Source organism: Aotus nancymaae, unplaced genomic scaffold (assembly GCF_030222135.1).
Source record: "Aotus nancymaae isolate 86718 unplaced genomic scaffold, 86718_ANA_hifiasm-v0.15.2.pri h1tg000059l, whole genome shotgun sequence".
Taxonomy (NCBI): Eukaryota; Metazoa; Chordata; class Mammalia; order Primates; family Aotidae; genus Aotus; species Aotus nancymaae.
The window spans coordinates 54,645,471-54,650,893 of NW_026988473.1; the positions used below are offsets into that span (position 1 = coordinate 54,645,471).

The 5,423-nt window shown below is 37.1% G+C and overlaps 1 pseudogene; it reads right to left on the reverse strand.

Moving 5' to 3' along the window:
- Positions 1-4,109: 4,109 nt before the first annotated feature.
- LOC135270241 (olfactory receptor 51L1-like) lies at positions 4,110-5,068 on the reverse strand (annotated as a pseudogene).
- Positions 5,069-5,423: the final 355 nt, after the last annotated feature.

The following is a 5,423-nucleotide window of genomic DNA, read 5'->3' on the forward strand; positions in this document are numbered from 1 at the left end:
TATTAGAATTGACAGTTTTATATGACTAATAAAACTGCAGTTGCACCTTCATATGGTTAACAAAATAACTATTCAAATGGTTTCCACTAAAAGCCACTTTATCCATTTCATGTATTTACTCTTGGACCAGAGTTTTATATTTTCTTTCTCACCCAAATTTTAGGATATATATAGAGAGAAAGATAACTGTGAAGAAAAGTAGAATAAATATATCTTTATAATGTGATGATGTGCCTTACTTCCTTGTTAAAGATTGGAATAATCTGAAAACATGAATTTCAATGAACATGAGATGATTAACAGAATCTTGAAATTCAAGATAATAAGATAATTTTCTATCCACTTAGTCATGTGACGCCCACATGAAAAGGCAGCTTGGACAGATTCCTGATTTTGGTAACTTTTTTTTTGAGATGGAGTTGCACTATTGTTGCCCAGACTGGAGTGCAGTGGCGAAGTCTTGGCTCACTGCAAACTCAGCCTCCTGGGTTCAAGCAATTCTCCTGCCTCAGCCTCCCAAGTAGCTGGGATTACAAGCATGTGCCACCACACCCGGCTAATTTTGTATTTTCAGTAGACGCAGGGTTTCACCATGTTGATCAGGCTGATTTCAAACTCCTGATCTCAGGTGATCTGCCTACCTCGGCCTTCCAAAGTGCTGGGATTACAGGCGTGAGCCACAGCACCTGGAGACTTTGGCATTTTTTTTCTTTTAGATTGAATAACATGATTTATAACTTTGAAAATTCCTAAGAGTCGAGGTTGAAAAGTGTTGGTAAATGTATATGGTGACTTTCCCAAAAATACTACTTTTGATTACAAACTAGATCTTTAAATTAACGTTTTAGTCCTGGGAAATTAATAATTTTCTATTTGAGGCATGTTTTAGAGAAAAGAGATTTTTAATTAAAAATGTCATTTGATGTACTAAAAATACAAACCTCAATTATTTAAAAAAAGTTTCTGTGATTTGATCTTGTTCTCTTGATCCTAGATATGAAAGCGATAGTTACTCTATTCTGTACTAGACTCAGTGTTGTATATGGAATGACCATGGACCTTGACATATTTCAGTGATTTTCATGTTCTGAATGAGGACACACTGCATTCTGAATTTTTATGTCTTCTTTGAGTCCATGACTTGATTCCTGTGAGTCAGTGTTTATTAGAGCATGAATAATATAACAACTTCTGTACAGCAGTTTAAATTTTATGCTAATTTGGTCATTATATTCAAGGCTGTAGTTGACAGGCAGATGAGGAAATGTTTTTACTTTATAATAGAAAAATTAGGCCAAAGAAACATTCACAACCTTAGGATAGAAAACAAGAATCGGAAACTTCACGATACCTCCAGTTATATATCAGTTTCTTACCCACCCCATATTCTCCCATAAATTTGTTCATAGAAAAATAGAATCTTCTCTCCAGTCTGCCATTCAGCATTATGCAGAGAAAAGAAAGAGCAAGTTACTTTCTTTGTAGTTGAGAATTTATTGTCAAATGAGAAAGGCAAAAACTATATACACAGACCCCTTAAAAGTTCAAAACACATACAAATAAACTATGTGTTTAGAACAATTGGCACTTAACAAAAAAGAATTCAGATCCTAGTTTTTCTGATTCATAACAATTTTTTGCAAAGAAAACCAAGTGTCCCATAAAATGGGCATGATTTTCCCATAATCATTCCGTTATTTAGTAACTTCGACCGTTTTATTAATGCTCCTTTCTCCTTCCACTTCATCATGTCAAAATAAATGGCTAGAACTTAACTAAGATGAGGCAATAAATACTTACTTTAAAATTGTCATTTTTTCTAGATATCTCTGTGTGTGTGTGTGTGTGTGTGTGTGTGTGTGTGTGTGTGTGTTTAATAGAATTCAACCACTTCTCTATAAGGGCATCCAACTATACACCTACTCACCTCACTGCCTTTCTGCTGATGGGTGTCCCAGTATTAGAAGATTTCCAGGTTGATCGCCATTCCTTTCAGCTTTATGTACTTCTTGGCTGTGATGGGCAATGGCCTGGTTATGGCATTGGTGGCCTGAGACAGGAGCCTCCATAAACCCATGTATCTCTTTCTGGCTATGCTGGTGCTCAATGATGTTCTTCTTTGCACTGTCACAGTGCCCAAATTGCTTCTAATCTTTGGGCAGGGTCCCTCCCTGTCAAAATTTCCTGCTTGCCTCACACAGATGGTTTTTGTTCATGCTCGTTTCCTCCCAGAGTCTGCTGTTCTACTGGCCTTGGCTTTTGATCTCTATGTAGCTATCTGTGCACCCCTTCATTATACAACACTACTTAAAGGCTCTCTCATTGGCAAGATGGGCTTGGCTCTGGTGACTCAGAGTGTGACTGTAGTTGTTTCCTCCTCATTCTCCAGCTGCACTTTTGTAGGAGTGACATCATCTGCCATACCTAATGTGAGAACATGGGCATTGCCAAGTGGGCCTGCAATAGCATTGCCCTTAATAGCATTCATGGGCTCACTGCTGCTCTCCTCAACCACAGGACTAGATTTTGTCCTCATCGCCCTGTCCCACTGGTTAATTTTGAGAACAGTCTTTTGACTACCCTATAGGAAGTTCCCACACCGAACATTCTTGCTGATTGCATTTGATAGTAACTGGGACATTCGTTAGCATCTGTAAACCTATCTGCCATAATTTCTGCAATATAATCCCTCTTTTCCAGTAGGAAATATTTACCTCTAGATTAATAAAAGAACTATTCCCTGTCATCTAATAAAAAACTGTGTTGTAAATATAGGATTGACATATATATGGTCTTGTGGTTGAATTAATTGGATTGAATAAAAAATTGAAAAAAAATTGGTATCATTCTCTTTATATTATATATACAAAAACATATATTTTTATAATTTTGTGTGTAACTTGTGGTTATTTATACTGTTTTAAAAATGTGCTTTTATTGTTTAAACCATTAGACCGAATGACTGATAAGTGGGATAATGAGGTGTTTTGCAACAATGCTTTATGTAGAATAAAATACCAAACCCTTCGAAGATGAAGGAAACATTACTGTACTCTGATATTAGTGTTTTGTCACAAAGGACCTTTTGTAGCATAAAGATGATCAGTCCATAATTTAAAGGATAGCATTTGACATTGTGAAAATAATTACATTGCATTTTGCCTAAAGATGCGGGGTTGCAATATAAAATTGAAAATTGTTATTTTGGGTTTAAGGATATCTTACAGTTTCTGCCAGAATGCAGAGAATGTTTTCATAAGGCAAATAAATATTTATGACATTATCTAACTAGCTAATCTGAGTGAAAATGGCTCCTAAGTTTTAAATCCATATGCAAAGGAAATAAATGTTTCTATTATTGTAATTTTAGGCAGGAGGAAGATGCCTCCTGTTTTAGAAGTACTATCTGTTTACCGCTGGACTGAACTCCAGCCTTGATTAAGGCTGTCTTAGCTTTCTATAAGATTAAAATTATTTCCAAAATTAAGGAAAAGAAAAAATATATATAGAAGCTGTCTGTTTTTTATTCCTGAGAAAACTAAACCTCCTCAAATAGGGCTAAACGTGTGTAAGCATTTAAAAAGTGATGCTGATGCCTTGTGAGAGATAATAACTTCTGCTTTGAGCCATCATATGCTCTTATATCAGTGGAATAGTTTATGATCTTTAAAAAAGATGGATTATGTAGAATTACAAACACAACAATTGTGTAATAAAAAGGTAGTGTAAGAGTCCTGGCAAATATAAAATATCAAAAAGCGAAAAATATATAGGTTTGGTACACTCAAGAAAAACTTCATGGATTAGCGACCTTGAATAAAGTTTGGCATTAGAAATTGGAGACAATAAATAAAAATGATTTTCAACACACCACTGTGTCACATGTTTGTAATTAAAAAGGATTTATGAAGCACATATTAAATTAGGCTGTAGAGTCCCATTAGTCACTAACCCTGTCCTTTAGAACCTCCCTTGTGAGTCTCTGTTGACTCTACGTCTGCTCTTTAAGTAGTCTTTGGTCAACAACTCATTCCAACATACCTAGAGCAGAAAAATCACTGTGAGTTTACTTCCTTAGTACTGATGCAATTATTGTCTTGAGGACATGCCTACTTCAGAGTAAAACTGATCTTTTTAAGGAAAAACAAGTGGAGGATCCCTTCGCGGATCTGCTGGGTCTTCACACTATAGATGATTGGGTTGAGCACAGGTGGAACTAATAAGTAGATATGAGCCATGAAGATGTGGATAATCAGGGAGGAGTATTTGGCAAAATGATGGATAATAGACAGCCCTATCATAGGCACATATAGAATGAGTACAGCACAGATATGGGATGCACATGTGTTGAGGGCCTTAAGCCTCCCCTCATGGGATGCAATTCTTAACACTGAGAGAATGATAAAAACATAAGATACTAAAATACCCAGTGAGTCCATGCCCCACAGGACAGTGACCAGAACCAACCCACATACAACATTAAACTTGGTGTCAGCACAGGCAAGGTGGATCATGTCCTGGTGTAGACAATAGGAATGAGAAAGGATGTGGGGGTGGTAGAAGGGAAAGAAAGCCAGACAAGCTAGAAGTGGAATCATTGCAATAGCACTCCTGAGCAGGGCTGCAATTCCTATCTTGGTGATAAGTTTTGGGGTAAGAATGGTTGCATATCGCAGAGGGTGACAGATAGCCACGTACCGGTCCAGGGCCATGGCCAAGAGCACAGACGATTCAGTGAAGAAGAAAGTGTGGATGAAAAACATTTGGACCACCCAGATACTGAACTGAATCTCCTTGGAAATGGACCACAACACCCTGAAGAGTGTTACATTGTGGGCAGGGACATTACCATGTCAGTAAGAGAAAGCATGGCCAGGAAGTAGTACATGGACTCATGGAGTCTGGGGTTTGTCTGGACAATATGAAGAATGGTGCAGTTGCCCATTATTCCAACAAGGTAGAGAAGACAGAATGGGATGGAAATCCAGTGGTGAAATTCTTCATAGCCAGGGATACCTGTGAGATAGAATGTGGAGGACAGGGTAGTGCTGGAATTTGAGGTTGACATGGAGTTAACTGTTAAACCACAATCCAATTCCATAATCACTCTTCAATGGGGAAAGAAATAATAAGATCAGAATTGAATCTGCATTAAAAAAAAGAAAACAAAACTTAAATGTTTACCTATGATCACTCCTTAACCCATCCCCACATTTCTGATTTGTTCTTCTCCATTTCACGGCTAGATATTGTTGGTTAAGTAAAGTATCCACTTTATAGACATAAGGATCTTTTTTCCCACGTTCTCATGCAAACTCATTCAATATCATCTCTAAACATGGATGATACTCTTCCAAAGACATTACCCAAACAGAGCAGCACACACAAATTTTACACAAAGATTACAGCACACACAAAGATTA